The 17,650-nt window shown below is 42.2% G+C and overlaps 1 long non-coding RNA gene across 1 annotated transcript in view; it reads left to right on the top strand.

The window, feature by feature from the left end:
- Positions 1–17,650, top strand: part of LOC143809322 (uncharacterized) — a 202,912-nt gene that overhangs the window by 103,445 nt on the left and 81,817 nt on the right. Inside the window, exon 3 of the long non-coding RNA XR_013222214.1 lies at positions 3,072–3,129. This is a non-coding gene — a long non-coding RNA (uncharacterized LOC143809322). The remainder of the gene's footprint in view (positions 1–3,071; positions 3,130–17,650) is intronic.

Below are 17,650 nucleotides of genomic sequence, written 5' to 3'. Positions count from 1 at the left end.
TATGACATCAGTATAGCGAGATTTTCTTGCCGGCTTGCAAAATGGACATATAATGGATCCATGGGCTCAAATATTCTTGAAAACATGTGTATATATATATATATATATATATATGTGTGTGTGTGTGTGTGTGTGTGTGTGTGTGTGTGTGTGTGTGTGTGTGTGTGTGTGTGTATATATATAGATCATGGCTATGAAAATTGTAAATTTGTAAATTCACACTGAAGGCATCATAACTATGAATTAACACGTGGAATTATATACTTAACAAAAAAGTGTTAAGCAACTGAAAATATTTCTTATATTCTAGGTTTTTCACAGTAGCCACCTTTTGGTTTGATGACTGCTTTGCACACTCTTGGCATTCTCTTGATGAGCTTCAAGAGGTAGTCACTGGAAATGGTTTTCACTTCACAGGTGTGCCCTGTCAGGTTTAATAAGTCAGATTTCTTGCCTTATAAATGGGGTTGGGACCATCAGTTGTGTTGAGCAGAAGTCTGGTGGATACACAGCTGATAGTCCTACTGAATAGACTGTTAGGATTTGTATTATGGCAAGAAAAAAGCAGCTAAGTAAAGAAAAACGAGTGGCCATCATTACTTTAAGAAATGAAGGTCAGTCAGTCCGAAAACTTGGGAAAACTTTGAAAGTGTCCCCAAGTGCAGTTGCAAAAACCATCAAGTGCTACAAAGAAACTGGCTCACATGAGGACTGCCCCAGGAAAGGAAGACCAAGAGTCACCTCTGCTTCTGAGGATAAGTTTATCCGAGTAACCAGCCTCAGAAATCGCAGGTTAACAGCAGCTCAGATTAGAGACCAGGTCAATGCCACACAGAGTTATAGCAGCAGAAACATCTGTATGTAACTGTATGTACTGTATGTAACTGTATGTAAACCATGCCTCATATCCTGTCGGGTTCGGCAAGGACTTAGCAAAAGCCAGCAATTGAATTACCGGCTTTTCTGCTATCTAGCTCTGTATTAAACACATATATATATATATATATATATATATATATATATATATATATATATGTCTCACTGACATATACAGTACAGACCAAACGTTTGGACACACCTCATTTAAAGATTTTTCTGTATTTTCATGACTATGAAAATTGTACATTCACACTGAAGGCATCAAAACTATGAATTGACACATGTGGAATTATATACTTAACAAAATAGTGTGAAACAACTGAAATTATGTCTTATAGTCTAGGTTCTTCAAAGTAGCCACCTTTTGCTTTGATGACTGCTTTGCACACTCTTGGCATTCTCTTGATGAGCTTCAAGAGGTAGTCACCGGGAATGGTCTTCCATCAATCTCGAAGGAGTTCCCAGAGATGCTTAGCACTTGTTGGCCCTTTTGCCTTCACTCTGCGGTCCAGCTCACCTCAAACCATCTCGATTGGGTTCAGGTCTGGTGACTGTGGAGGCCAGGTCATCTAGCGTAGCACCCCATCACTCTCCTTCTTGGTCAAATAGCCCTTACACAGCCTGGAGGTGTGTTTGGGGTCATTGTCCTGTTGAAAAATAAATGATGGTCCAACTAAACGCAAACCGGATGGAATAGCATGCCGCTGAAAGATGCTGTGGTAGCCATGCTGGTTCAGTATGCCTTCAATTTTGAATAAATCCCCAACAGTGTCACCAGCAAAGCACCCCCACACCATCACACCTCCTCCATGCTTCACGGTGGGAACCAGGCATGTAGAGTCCATCTGTTCACCTTTTCTGCATCACACAAAGACACGGTGGTTGGAACCAAAGATCTCAAATTTGGACTCATCAGACCAAAGCACAGACTTCCACTGGTCTAATGTCCATTCCTTGTGTTCTTTAGCCCAAACAAGTCTCTTCTGCTTGTTGCCTGTCCTTAGCAGTGGTTTCCTAGCAGCTATTTTACCATGAAGGCCTGCTGCACAAAGGCTCCTCTTAACAGTTGTTGTAGAGATGTGTCTGCTGCTAGAACTCTGTGTGGCATTGACCTGGTCTCTAATCTGAGCTGCTGTTAACCTGTGATTTCTGAGGCTGGTGACTCGGATAAACTTATCCTCAGAAGCAGAGGTGACTCTTGGTCTTCCTTTCCTGGGGCGATCCTCATGTGAGCCAGTTTCTTTGTAGCGCTTGATGGTTTTTGCAACTGCACTTGGGGACACTTTCAAAGTTTGCCCAATTTTTCGGACTGACTGACCTTCAATTCTTAAGTAATGATGGCAACTCGTTTTTCTTTACTTAGCTGCTTTTTTCTTGCCATAATACAAATTCTAACAGTCTATTCATTAGGACTATCAGCTGTGTATCCACCAGACTTCTGCACAACACAACTAATGGTCCCAACCCCATTTATAAGGCAAGAAATCCCACTTATTAAACATGAGAGGGCACACCTGTAAATTGAAATCCATTCCCGGTGACTACCTCTTGAAGCTCATCAAGAGAATGCCAAGAGTGTGTAAAGCAGTCATCAAAGCAAAAGGTGGCTATTTTGAAGAACCTAGAATATAAGACATAATATCAGTTGTTTCACACTTTTTTGTTAAGTATATAATTCCACATGTGTTAATTCATAGTTTTTATGCCTTCAGTGTGAATGTATAATTTTCATAGTCATGAAAATACAGAAAAATATTTAAATGAGAAGGTGTGTCCATACTTTTGGTCTGTACTGTACATATATATATATATATGTGTGTCTCACTTACACATATATATATATATGTATCTGCCTATATAATGTGTAGACATTTATTTTATCCATTCTAACCTGTCAGTGTGATTTTACTGTACGCCGAACTGAATTACCTGCTTTTCTATAGGACGCCGGTGCGTATTTCTCGCAGGGCAGATGTGTGGTCTGTGTGTAATCCGTATTTTTCTCGCCCCCATAGACTTGCATTGGCATATTTTTGGAGGAATACGCTGACAAACGCAGCATGCTGTGATTTTCTCAGCCCGTAAAATACGGCCGACAAATATACGGCTGATGGAAGCTGCCCCATACAGAAACATTGGCCTAGTGTAATGCGTTGTTTTTGCGCCTCTCACTTGTCCGTATTTCTTTCTAGGGTGACGCCAGCCTAACTTGCTCTCCTCTACTTAGAATGCTGCTACAGCTAAAATAAAGTAAGTTTCCTAGGATAACATCAAGTTTTCATAATTGTCATATGAGCTATGCTCAAAAATATTATGCACATAAAAGTGGAAAATTCACTTACATTTCTGGGATTTAGTTTGTTCATTAAACCAGGGGAAATGATTATGAGGCAGCTAATACGACTGCGTTGTAGGGTCCATAATATGCCTCAGCCCCTTACATTTCTACTGTACCTAAGTCAGATCACCATAGAACAGATTCAGTAGGATCTACTTTGATCATCTACCTCCAGATTTTTACTGTTAAGTGCTTTATTTCCAAAACGTTACTGTGCCCCTCAACCCCCAGGTCCAGAGAAATGTGTTTAATTGGTTCAAAGTGAGGATTGTATGAGTCGTCCACTGCGATTCTTTAAGTGTAACCTGATGACAGAATTTGCATGCCTGCAAATGTCAGACAAAGTTCACAAAACCATGTGAAATTAGTTAAAATTTAACCCACAGCCTGCGCGAGGCCTGGTGCATGCTGGGAAAGTCGCTGTACGGGTTCCAGCTTGTTCTGGCGTTTTTTTTGGGAAGATTCTGAGGAGGATGAGAAGAACAAGCACCCCTATAAGTCTGCAGGCAGCCAGTAGCATCTAATATCAGGACTGCTCCTGCTGCATATATTTTGGTAGGAACATAGTCTGCCTCGCTGCTACTTTGGTATAGTCACAGGGTTAAAAGTTGACCAGCAATTTCTCATTTTTACAACACCATTTTTTTTTAGGGACCACATCCCATTTGAAGTCATTTTGAGGGGTCTATATGATAGAAAATACCCAAGTGTGACACCATTCTAAAAACTGCACCCCTCAAGGTGCTCAAAACCACATTCAAGAAGTTTATTAACCCTTCAGGTGTTTCACAGGAATTTTTGGAATGTTTAAATAAAAATGAACATTTAACTTTTTTTCACCAAAAATTTATTCAGCTCCAATTTGTTTTATTTTATCAAGGGTAACAGGAGGAAATGGACCCCAAACGTTGTTGTACAATTTGTCCTGACTACGCCGATACCCCATATGTGGGGGTAAACCACTGTTTGGGCGCATGGCAGAGCTCGGAAGTGAAGGAGCGCCATTTGATTTTTCAATGCAAAAATGACTGGAATTGAGATGGGACGCCATGTTGCGTTTGGAGAGCCCCTGATGTGTGTAAACATTGAAACCCCCCCACATGTGACACCATTTTGGAAAGTAGACCCCCTAAGGAACTTATCTAGATGTGTGGTGAGCACTTTGACCCATTAAGTGATTCACAGAAGTTTATAATGCAGAGCCGTAAAAATATAAAATCATATTTTTTCACAAAAATGATCTTTTCGCCCTCAATGTTTTATTTTCCCAAGGGTAAGAGAAGAAATTGGACCCCAAAAGTTGTTGTCCAACTTGTCCTGAGTACGCTGATACCCCATATGTGGGGGTAAACCACTGTTTGGGCGCATGGGAGAGCTCGGAAGTGAAGGAGCGCCGTTTGACTTTTCAATGCAAAATTGTCAGGAATTGAGATGGGACGCCGTGTTGCGTTTGGAGAGCCACTGATGTGCCTAAACATTGAAACCCCCCACAAGTGACACCATTTTGGAAAGTAGACCCCCTAAGGAACTCATCTAGATGTGTTGTGAGAGCTTTGAACCCCCCAAGTGTTTCACTACAGTTTATAACGCAGAGCCGTGAAAATAAAAATTATTTTTTTTTTCCACAAAAATTATTTTTTAGCCCCCAGTTTTGTATTTTTTCAAGGGTAACAGTTGAAATTAGACCCCAAAAGTTGTTGTCCAATATGTCCTGAGTACGCTGATACCCAATATGTGGGGGGGAACCACCGTTTGAGCGCATGGCATAGCTCGGAAGGGAAGGAGCGTCATTTGGAATGCAGACTTAGATGGATTGGTCTGCAGGCGTCACATTGCGTTTGCAGAGCCCCTAATGTACCTAAACAGTAGAAACCCCCCACAAGTGACCCCATTTTGGAAACTAGACCCCCCAAGGAACTTATCTAGATGTGTTGTGAGAACTTTGAACCCCCAAGTGTTTCACTACAGTTTATAACGCAGAGCCGTGAAAATATTTATTGTTTTTTTTATTTAGATAAAGAAATGTATTTATAGGAACAATATATATATTTTTTTGGGAATTATTTTTTTTTTTTTTACACGTGAATATTTTTTTTTTTACACTATAACATTGCCCCGGGGGGGGGGGGGGGGGCATCATGTTATAGTGTAAGATCGCTGATCTGACACTTTGTTGTGCACTGTGTCAGATCGGCGATCTGATGTGCACAGATCCAGGCTTCCCGGCGCCTGCTTTTAGCAGGCGCTGTGAAGCCACCTCCCTGCAGGACCCGGATGCCGCGGCCATTTTTGATCCGGGCCTGCTGCAGCGAGGAGGAGGTAAGAGACCCTCGGAGCAACGCGATCATATCGCATTGCTCCGGGGGTCTCAGGGAAGCACGCAGGGAGCCCCCTCCCTGCGTGATGCTTCCCTATACCGCCAGAACACTGCGATCATGTTTGATCGCAGTGTGCCGGGGGTTAATGTGCCGGGGCGGTCCGTGACTGCTCCTGGCACATAGTGCCGGATGTCAGCTGCGATAGTCAGCTGACACACGGCCGCGCTCCCCCCGTGAGCACGGCCGATCGCATATGACGTACTATCCCGTCGGTGGTCATACGGGCCCACCCCACCTCGACGGGATAGTACGTCTAATGTCAGAAAGGGGTTAAACTAAATGTTCGCCCTTGATAAAATAATGAAGCTTATACTCCCCTCCCGTGCCGGCACGGTTCCCGCGATGTCGGCACTCGCTCTCCCTGGGGCTGTGATGCAAGGTTGTGACACGCGACGCCGACGCTCAATCAGTGCTGGCGGCCCTGTCTCCGCCTTCGTACAAACTGATGCAGGGCTGCAGCTCATCCCAGACTTCCTTTTCATATTCAGTTTGTCCAAAGGCAGAGACAGTGACTCCTGCGCTAATTGGGCATCACGTGTCATGCCACCACATCATAGCCCTGGAACCGCGAGTGCAGACACCACTTTAATGGAGCCTGCACTGGAGGTGAGTATAAGCTTTATTATTTTATTGGGGCCGAACATTTAGTTTAAGAAGGGGTTGTCCTAGTAGAGGACAACCCATTTAACAAAGCAATCACCTATCAGCGGAACACATCAACAGCACAAATCTTTTTCCTATCTTTCTTGCCCCAAATGTATGCCCAGCCTTACATATATATTAAAGAGGTTGTCCACTATTTTAACATTGATGACCTGTCTTTACGGTAGGTCATCAAAGTCTGGTTGGGGGGATACAATACCTGGCACCCCCTCTTATCAGCGAAGGTACCGGGTGCCACACCCCCACAAACAGACATTGATGACCTACCCTAAGGATAAGTCATCAATGTTAATCTCTTCACGCCGCAGACCATTTTCGTTTTTTCACTTCATATTTTTCCTCCCGTTCTTCCCAGAGCCATAATTTTTATTTTTCTGTCTACATAGACATATGAGGGCTTGTTTTTTTGCAGGACGAGTTATACCGAGTTATACTTTTGAATGACAGCATGACACTGTCATTCAAAAGAATTCTGACATTGTTTTTTGGGAATTGTTTTTACGATGTACATTTTGTGGTAAAAATGACCATGCAATATGATTCTCCTCATCAATACGATTACGGCGATACCAAACATGTCCAATTATTTTTTTTATTATTTAGTGGTGAAAAAAAATCTTAAATTTGCAAAAACATTTTTTGGAGTTGTGTCTCCATTTTTCGAGACCCATAACATTTTTATTTCTCATGCGATGGAGCTGTGTTATAGCTTGTTTTAAAACTTTTTCTGATTTTGTGGTGGCTTGAAAATGCGATCGTCCGATCGCTTGTGCTATATGCAGGGATGCTTTAGCATTGCTGCATATAGCAGAAATCACAGTGTCCTTTGAAGTTCTGCCACAGGCAGAGTTTCGAAGGAGTTCCCTAATGACAGTCACGGGGGTCATCGGCGACCCGCGATCATGTCACGGGTGCGCCCATGGGCAGAAGTAAAGACATGTGCGCTCGTCGGCGCAAGATAAATGCCGCTGTCAGAGATTTAACAGGTTAACAATCAGTAGTGCAAAAAAAGGTCTTTAATATCAATTTTATCTCTTCATATTGAGCAGAATTAGGTATGTTGACTCGCTTGACTGTTATTGTGTCCTGCACGATAGTCACAGCCTCTTGTGCAGTCCTTCGGGAAAAATAATTGCCCATCCCGGCGTTTGACTATGTGAACATGACGTCTGCAAACCTGGCAAATTTTTCAGGAGATAAACCCTTCAGGACACTCTAGCATATTGTCTTGAAACATCTTTTTGGTTGTTTTTTCAAACATCTCTTGGCCACTGACTTTTTATTTCAGATCATACTTGTGGTGTACACATTCCTTTAGTCTGACTTGCCAATAGGTGGCATGGCCACTTAACAACTGCCGATACGCCTTTTAACGGCGTGACAGCTGACACCCTGCAGTATCGGCCCCGCATGGTTTTGTGACTGAGAGTGCATGTGAGCATCAGCATGTGAGGGTGAGTGTGTGAGCGACAGCGTGTGAGCGTGAGTGTGTGAGCGTCAGCGTGTGAGCGTGAGTGTGAATGTGAGCATCGGCGTGTGAGAGTGAGTGTCAGCATGTGAGCGTGATACAGCGAGCAGCACCAACTAAGAGAATCCTTGCTGCCTGCCATCCTCGGTGACCACTTACTTGTCAGTATAACTTTACAGTCACCAACAAAATGGCTCCACACAGTGTTCCTAAATGTCATCCTCTCTTATCCCTTAGCAAACACCCTGAAGGGGAGGAGAGGAGTGATGTCACACACATGTGAGCAGATTCAGCCCATAATTACTGCAGTGCAATAATGTGAGCTAGTTGTACACTAGACTTTTGTGTCAAATATCAGTAGCTTCTCCCCTAGTGTTTAAAAGTAGAAATACCAAACGTTTTAAGATTATTTTTAATATTTTACAAAATTATAAACATATGATAATATTTTGTAAGAAAATTTTAGCATTAATTCTTTACATTTTTCAATTGCTGAAAATTTTTTTTTGGGATAGTATTTTCCCTTTAAATACCCCTGTCAATCGCATCGGCTGTATTAAAGTTGTTACAAGGGAGTCACAACCCACCTTAAACCATCGGACCCTCGCAATGAGAATCGCAGGTCCCGATGGTCACCATGGTACCCTGAGGTCATGTGATGACTGGTGACGTAACTTGAAACTCATGGGCCACTATGCGAAAGCTCCAACGGGGCCCCCAAATAATTTAAATCTTTAATAGCAATAGTCTTTTTCTATAGCCAAAGGGACTTTTAGGGCCCCTAGGCTCCAGGGCCCGGGTGCGATTACAACTCCTGCACCTGTTGTAGTCACATCCCTGGTGGTGACCCCAGGGTACGGTGGCATGTGAAATACAGCTCTAAGGCTACTTTCACACTAGCGTTAACTGCAATACGTCGCAAATGCGTCGTTTTGCCGAAAAAACGCATCCTGCAAAAGTGCTTGCAGGATGCGTTTTTTCAGCATTGACTAACATTAGCGACGCATTTGCGACGCATTGCCACACGTCGCAACCGTCGTGCGACGGTTGCACCGTGCTGTGGCAGACCGTCGGGACCAAAAAACGCTACATGTAACGTTTTTTGCTCCCGACGGTCCGCTTTTTCCGACCGCGCATGCGCGGCCGGAACTCCGCCCCCACCTCCCCGCACTTCCCCGCACCTCACAATGGGGCAGCAGATGCGCTGGAAAAATGCATCCGCTGCCCCCGTTGTGCGGCGGAGACAGCGCTAGCGTCGGGGAACTCGGCCCGACGTACTGCGACGGGCCGAGCCCGACGCTAGTGTGAAAGTAGCCTAAGCTGGCTCTCACAAACACAGTGAGTGAGACACTGACAGTCTTATGCACTGCTGTACATGAGTACAGCAGTGTATGAGACCAGTGATCAAAATAAAAATTATACATGTCACACAGTGAAAAAAAGCGTAAAAAAAAGTAAAATAAAATATGTAAAAAAAAGTTTAAAAAGCACACACAAATCATGAAAATCTGTTTCGCCACTCAAAACCCAGTGTTTTGTGATGAAACAGAAATAAACAAAAAAGTACACATAATTGGTATTGTCATGTCCTGAACGACCCACTCTATAAAAATGGCATGTTATTTATTCCGTTTGGTGAACGCCATAAAAAAACCACACCAAAAATGTCACTTTTTCTTCATAGTGAGTCACAAAAAAGTGATCAAAAAGTCGTATGTAAAATAAAATGGTACAAATGAAAACGCCAAACTGTCCTCAAAATACCAAGCCATAATATGGCTCATTCGGCAATAAAATAAAAAAGGTTACAGCTCTCAGAATATGGCAATGCAAAAAGAAATTAATTTTTCTAAAATATTGTTTTTAGCTTGTAAAGTTAGCGAAGCATTAAAAAAATACAAATCTGGTATCGCTGTAATCGGACCGCCCCCGGCACATTAACCCCCGGCACACCGCGATCAAACATGATCGCGGTGTGTCGGCGGTATAGGGAAGCATCGCGCAGGGAGGGGGCTCCCTGCGGGCTTCCCTGAGACCCCCGCAGCAATGCGATGTGATCGCGTTGCTCCGAGGGTCTCCTACCTCCTTCCTCGCTGCAGGTCCCGGATCCAAGATGGCCGCGGCATCCGGGTCCTGCAGGGAGGGAGGTGGCTTACCGAGTGCCTGCTCAGAGCAGGCGCTTGGTAAGCCTGCAGTGCTCTAAGTCAGATCGGTGATCTGACAGAGTGCTGTGCAGTCTGTCAGATCACCGATCTGTGATGTCCCCCCCTGGGACAAAGTAAAAAAGTTTAAAAAATTTTTTCCAAATGTGTAAAAAAAAAAAATTAAAAAAAAATTCCTAAATAAAGAAAAAAAAAATATTATTCCCATAAATACATTTCTTTATCTAAATAAAAAAAAACAAACAATAAAAGTACACATATTTAGTATCGCTGCGTCCGTAACGACCCAACCTATAAAACTGTCCCACTAGTTAACCCCTTCAGTAAACACCGTAAGAAAAAAAAAAAAAAAGAGTAAAAAAACAACGCTTTATTATCATACCGCCGAATAAAAAGTGGAATAAAACGCGATCAAAAAGACAGATATAAATAACCATGATACCGCTGAAAGTGTCATTTTGTCCCGCAAAAAAAGAGCTGCCATACAGCATCATCAGCAAAAAAATAAAAAAGTTATAGTCCTCAGAATAAAGCGATGTAAAAAAAATATTCACATGTGTAAAAAAAAAAAAAAAAATTCCAAAAAAAAAAAATATATTGTTCCTATAAATACATTTCTTTATCTAAATAAAAAAAACAATAAAAGGACACATATTTAGTATCGCCGCGTCCGTAACGACAAGACCTATAAAACTGTCCCACTAGTTAACCCCTTCAGTGAACACCGCAAAAAAAAAAACGAGGCAAAAAACAACGCTTTATTATCATACCGACAAACAAAAATTGGAATAACACGCGATCAAAAAGACGGATATAAATAACCATGGGACCGCTGAAAACGTCATCTTGTCCTGCAAAAAACGAGCCGCCATACAGCATCAAAGAAAAAATAAAAAAGTTATAGTCCTCAGAATAAAGCAATGCAAAAATAATTATTTTTTCTATAACATAGTTTTTATCGTATAAAAGCGCCAAAACATAAAAAAATGATATAAATGAGATATCGCTGTAATCGTACTGACCCGAAGAATAAAACTGCTTTATCAATTTTACCAAACACGGAACGGTATAAACGCCTCCCCCAAAAGAAATTCATGAATAGCTGGTTTTTGGTCATTCTGCATCACAAAAATCAGAATAAAAAACGATCAAAAAATGTCACGTGCCCGAAAATGTTACCAGTAAAAACGTCAACTCGTCCCGCAAAAAACAAGACCTCACATGACTCTGTGGTCTCAAATATGGAAAAATTATAGCTCTCAAAATGTGGTAACGCAAAAAATATTTTTTGCAATAAAAAGCGTCTTTCAGTGTGTGATGGCTGCCAATCATAAAAATCCGCTAAGAAACCCGCTATAAAAGTAAATCAAACCCCCTTCATCACCCCCTTAGTTAGGGAAAAATTAAAAAATTAAAAAAACCTATTTATTTCCATTTTCCCATTAGGGTTAGGGCCAGGGTTAGGGTTAGGGCTAGGGTTAGGGTTAGGGCTAGGGTTAGGGCTAGGGTTAGGGCTAGGGTTAGGGCTAGGGTTAGGGTTGGGGCTAGGGTTAAGGCTACAGTTAGGGTTGGGGCTAAAGTTAGGGTTGGGGCTAAAGTTAGAGTTAGGGTTTGGATTACATTTACGGTTGGGAATAGGGTTGGGATTAGGGTTAGGGGTGTGTCTGTGTTAGAGGTGTGGTTAGGGTTACCGTTGGGATTAGGGTTAGGGGTGTGTTTGCATTAGGGTTTCAGTTATAATTGGGGGGTTTCCACTTTTTAGGCACATCAGGGGCTCTCCAAACACGACATGGCGTCCGATCTCAATTCCAGCCAATTCTGCGTTGAAAAAGTAAAACAGTGCTCCTTCCCTTCCGAGCTCTCCCGTGTGCCCACACAGGGGTTTACCCCAACATATGGGGTATCAGCATACTCAGGACAAATTGGACAACAACTTTTGGGGTCCAATTTCTCCTGTTACCCTTGGGAAAATACAAAACTGGGGGCTAAAAAATAATTTTTGTGGGAATAAAAGATTTTTTATTTTCACGGCTCTGCGTTATAAACTGTAGTGAAACACTTGGGGGCTCAAAGTTCTGACAACACATCTAGATAAGTTCCTTGGGGGGTCTAGTTTCCAATATGGGGTCACTTGTGGGGGGTTTCTACTGTTTAGGTACATTAGGGGCTCTGCAAACGCAATGTGACGCCTGCAGACCATTCCATCTAAGTCTGCATTCCAAATGGCACTCCTTCCCTTCCGAGCCCTCCCATGCGCCCAAACGGTGGTTTCCCCCCACATATGGGGTATCAGCGCACTCAGGACAAATTGGACAACAACTTTGGGGGTCCAATTTCTCCTGTTACCCTCGGAAAAATACAAAACTGGGGGCTAAAAAATAATTTTTGTGGGAAAAAATGTTTTGTTTTATTTTTACGGCTCTGCATTATAAACTTCTGTGAAGCCCTTGGTGGGTCAAAGTGCTCACCACACATCTAGATAAGTTCCTTAGGGGGTCTACTTTCCAAAATGCTGTCACTTGTGGGGGGTTTCAATGTTTAGGCACATCAGTGGCTCTCCAAACGCAACACGGCGTCCCATCTCAATTCCTGTCAATTTTGCATTGAAAAGTCAAACGGCGCTCCTTCCCTTCCGAGCTCTCCCATGCGCCCAAACAGTGGTTTACCCCCATATTTGGGGTATCAGCATTCTCAGAACAAATTGTACAACAACTTTTGGGGTCCAATTTCTTCTCTTACCCTTGGAAAAAAAAAATTGGGGGCGAAAAGATAATTTTTGTGAAAAAAAATGATTTTTTATTTTTACGGTTCTGCATTATAAACTTCTGTGAAGCACTTGGTGGGTCAAAGTGCTCACCACACCTCTAGATAAGTTCCTTAGGGGGTCTACTTGCCAAAATGGTGTCACTTGTGGGGGGTTTCAATGTTTAGGCACATCAGTGGCTCTCCAAACGCAACATGGCGTCCCATCTCAATTCCTGTCAATTTTGCATTGAAAAGTCAAACGGCGCTCCTTCCCTTCCGAGCTCTGCCATGCGCCCAAACAGTGGTTTACCCCCACATATGGGGTATTGGCGTACTCAGGACAAATTGTACAACAACTTTTGGGGTCCATTTTCTCCTGTTACCCTTGGTAAAATAAAACAAATTGGAGCTGAAGTAAATTTTTTGTGAAAAAAAGTTAAATGTTCATTTTTATTTAAACATTCCAAAAATTCCTGTGAAACACCTGAAGGGTTAATAAACTTCTTGAATGTGGTTTTGAGCACCTTGAGGGGTGCAGTTTTTAGAATGGTGTCACACTTGGGTATTTTCTATCATATAGACCCCTCAAAATGACTTCAAATGGGATGTGGTCCCTAAAAAAAATGGTGTTGTAAAAATGAGAAATTGCTGGTCAACTTTTAAACCTTATAACTCCCTAACAAAAAAAAATTTTGGTTCCAAAATTGTGCTGATGTAAAGTAGACATGTGGGAAATGTTACTTATTAAGTTTTTTGTGTGACATATCTCTGTGATTTAATTGCATAAAAATTCAAAGTTGGAAAATTGCGAAATTGTCAAAATTTTCGCCAAATTTCCGTTTTTTTCACAAATAAATGCAGGAAATATCAAAGAAATGTTACCACTATCATGAAGTACAATATGTCACGAGAAAACCGTGTCAGAATCACCGGGATCCATTGAAGCGTTCCAGAGTTATAACCTCATAAAGGAACAGTGGTCAGAATTGTAAAAATTGGCCCTGTCCATAACGTGCAAACCACCCTTGGGGGTAATGGGGTTAAACTACAAATCGGATCGACTCCAAAAATACATAGCACACCTGTTCCCACCGAGGGCTTTGAAACGCCACCTGAATGGGGTCTCTGCACCAAGCAGTTTGGGCCGCATCAATTGCGGAAAACGCGGAGAAGAAGAAGTAGAATAATAATAAAATATAAGAAATCGGATTACAATATGTTGCTTGAACCTAGAGTGTTCAAGCACCATAATAAAACTAACAGAATAGCTGGGTTTTATTCATTCTGTTTCTGAAAAATCTGAATAAAAAGCAATAAAAAAATATTATGTGCCCCAAAATGGCACCAAAAAAATGCAACTCGTCCTGCAAAAATTAAGCTTTCATACAGCTCAATTCTCCAAAAATGCAAAAGTTACCAACTCTCAGAATATGGCGACAAAAAAATACTTTTTCTAAAAAATTTTTTTTACTGTGTGATAATAGCAAAACCTAAAAAAAGATACAGTGCCTTGCGAAAGTACTTGGCCCCCTGGAACTTTTCAACCTTTTCCCACATATCATGCTTCAAACTTAAAGATACCAAATGTACATTTTTGGTGAAGAATCAATAACAAGTGGAACACAATTGTGAAGTTGAACAAAATTTATTGATTATTTTAAATTTTTGTGGAAATTCAAAAACTGAAAAGTGGGGCGTGCAATATTATTTTGCCCCTTTAACTTAATACTTTGTTTTGCTGCGATTACAGCTGCAAGTCTCTTGGGGTATGTCTCTATCAGTTTTGTACATCGAGAGACTGAAATTCTTGCCCATTCTTCCTTGGCAAAAAGCTCGAGCTCAATGAGGTTTGATGGAGATCGTTTGTGAACAGCAGTTTTCAGCTCTTTCCACAAATTCTCAATTTGGATTGAGGTCTGGACTTTGACTTGGCCATTCTAACACCTGGATACATTTATTTGTGAACCATTCCATTGTAGATTTTGCTTTGTTTGGGATCATTGAAGACAAATCTCCTTCCCAGTCTCAGGTCTTTTGCAGACTCCAACAGGTTTTCTTCAAGAATGGCCCTGTATTTGGCTACATCCATCTTACCATCAATTTTAACCATCTTCCCTGTCCCTGCTGAAGAAAAGCAGGCCCAAACCATGATGCTGCCACCACCAAGTTTGACAGTGGGGATGGTGTGCTCAGGGTGATGAGCTGTGTTGCCTTTACGCCAAACATATCGTTTGGCATTGTTGCCAAAAAGTTTAATTTTGGTTTCATCTGACTAGAGCACCTTCTTCCACATGTTTGGTGTGTCTGCCAGTGTAATAATTATAGGGGATAACTCAGGAGACTCTTTGTGTGGAACAAGACAACTACAGGACACAGTTTTATAAGTGGTAAAGTCTATATTATCACATGGTGATTCAAACAGGTGCAGAGAGAAACTCAAGTACACAACACTTGGTGTAAATATTAAACGCAGCTTAGCAGTCTATAGGAAACTTCAGAGGAAAATGCAATCGAGCAGAAAGTCTATGAAGCACAGTTATTCTTGAGGATACTTGACACGAATAAATCCTTGTCTTAGTCCAAACACAGATAGATAAGCTTATAAGGCAGTTCAAATCATATCTTAGCTCAACCAGGGAGGCCGGGTTAATAGTCTCAGGTTTTTGCAGAGCAGAAACAGCTTACATGTCCAGCAAATGCAGATAAAAGTAAACACAAGCAGCAGATGAAGGAGGATTAGTGGAAACTGGTGTATGCAGCAGGAACTCAGAGCAGAGTAGCAGGATCACCACACAGGTTCACAGGAGCAGGTGTATAGCCAGGGTGTAATCAGAGGTCAGGAGCTGGATGCAAGGCAGAATACTCTAGCACAGACTGAAGGCTGGGGTGGAGTTTTATAGCAGGAAGACACAGTGCACATGAGACCAAAGATGCCATCTTGGAAAAGGGCAGTAATGCACAAAAGGTAAAAAATGTTCAGAGTCCTGACACCCAGGTGGCTTGTTGCAAACTTTAAACAACACTTTTTATGGATATCTTTGAGAAATGGCTTTCTTCTTGCCACTCTTCCATAAAGGCCAGATTTGTGCAGTGTACAACTGATTGTTGTCTTATGGACAGACTGTCCCACCTCAGCTGTAGATCTTTGTAGTTCATCCGGAGTGATCATGGGTCTCTTGGCTGCATCTCTGATCAGTCTTCTCCTTGTTTGAGATGAAAGTTTAGAGGGATGGTCGGGTCTTGGTAGATTTGCAGTGGTATGATACTCCTTCCATTTCAATATGATCACTTGCACAGTGTTCCTTGGGATGTTCAAAGTTTTGGAAATCATTTTGTATCCTAATCCAGCTTTAAACTTCTCCACAACAGTATCACGGACCTGCCTGTTGTGTTCCTTGGTCTTCATGATGCTCTCTGTGCTTCAAACAGAACCCTGAGACTATCACAGAGCAGGTGCATTTATACGGAGACTTGATTACACACAGGTGGATTATATTTATCATCATTAGGCATTTAGGACAACATTGGATAACTCAGAGATTCACAATGAACTCCTGGAGTGAGTTTTGTTGTGAAATTGGATTCTGGGCTCCCCCGGTGGCCACTTGTGGAATTTAACTTGTGTGCATCATCCCCTCTGTTCACCTGCTCCTATCAGGATGTGGGAGTCGCTATATAACCTTGCTCCTCTGTCAGTTTCATGCCGGTCAACAATGTATCAGTAGCCTTTCTGTGCATGTTCCTGCTACTAGACAACTCCCAGCTAAGTTGGACTTTTGTCCTTGTGTGTTTTTGCATTTTGTTCCTGTTCACAGCTGCTGTTTCGTTACTGTGTCTGGAAAGCTCTTGTGAGCGGAAATTGCCACTCTGGTGTTATGAGTTAATGCTAGAGTCTTAAAGTAATTTCTGGATGGTGTTTTGATAGGGTTTTCTGCTGACCATGAAAGTGCCCTTTCTGTCTTCATGCTATCTAGTAAGCGGACCTCGATTTTGCTAAACCTATTTTCATACTACGTTTGTCATTTCATCTTAAATCACCGCCAATATATGTGGGGGCCTCTGTCTGCCTTTTGGGAAAATTTCTCTAGAGGTGAGCCAGGACTGTCTTTTCCTCTGCTAGGATTAGGTAGTTCTCCGGCTGGCGCTGGGCATCTAGGGATAAAAAAACGTAGGCATGCTACCCGGCCACTTCTAGTTGTGCGGCAGGTTTAGTTCATGGTCAGTATAGTTTCCATCTTCCAAGAGCTAGTTCTCATATATGCTGGGCTATGTTCTCTCGCCATTGAGAATCATGACAGTTTGACCGGCCCAAAAAAGGGTTAAATTACTGGCTGAGAAAGGAGAGAAAAAAGAAGTCTGTTACAATTTTTTTTTTTTTTTTTTTTCCCCTCTAGTTCTGAGTGTGCTCTTAATTGAATCACTTGCTAGTCTGCCTATACTGCAGCCTTCCTCTCTTCCTCTCCTTCTAATCCTTGAATGGCTCTGTGATCACCTGTTTCAAATGGATCTTCAGAGTGTAGCTACAGGTTTGAATAATCTCGCCACAAAGGTACAAAATTTGCAAGATTTTGTTGTTCATGCACCTATGTCTGAGCCTAGAATTCCTTTGCCTGAATTCTTCTCGGGGAATAGATCTCACTTTCAAAATTTTAAAAATAATTGCAAATTGTTTTTGTCCCTGAAGTCTCGCTCTGCCGGAGACCCTGCACAGCAGGTCAGGATTGTAATTTCCTTGCTCCGGGGCGACCCTCAAGACTGGGCTTTTGCATTGGCACCAGGGGATCCTGCGTTGCTCAATGTGGATGCGTTTTTTCTGGCCTTGGGGTTGCTTTATGAGGAACCTCATTTAGAGCTTCAGGCGGAAAAGGCCTTGATGTCCTTGTCTCAGGGGCAAGATGAAGCTGAAATATACTGCCAAAAATTCCGCAAATGGTCTGTGCTTACTCAGTGGAATGAGTGCGCCCTGGCGGCGATTTTCAGAGAAGGTCTCTCTGATGCCATTAAGGATGTTATGGTG

The sequence above is a fragment of the Ranitomeya variabilis genome, chromosome 2 (assembly GCF_051348905.1).
Source record: "Ranitomeya variabilis isolate aRanVar5 chromosome 2, aRanVar5.hap1, whole genome shotgun sequence".
Taxonomy (NCBI): domain Eukaryota; kingdom Metazoa; phylum Chordata; class Amphibia; order Anura; family Dendrobatidae; genus Ranitomeya; species Ranitomeya variabilis.
This window is presented reverse-complemented; position numbering and strand designations above follow the sequence as displayed.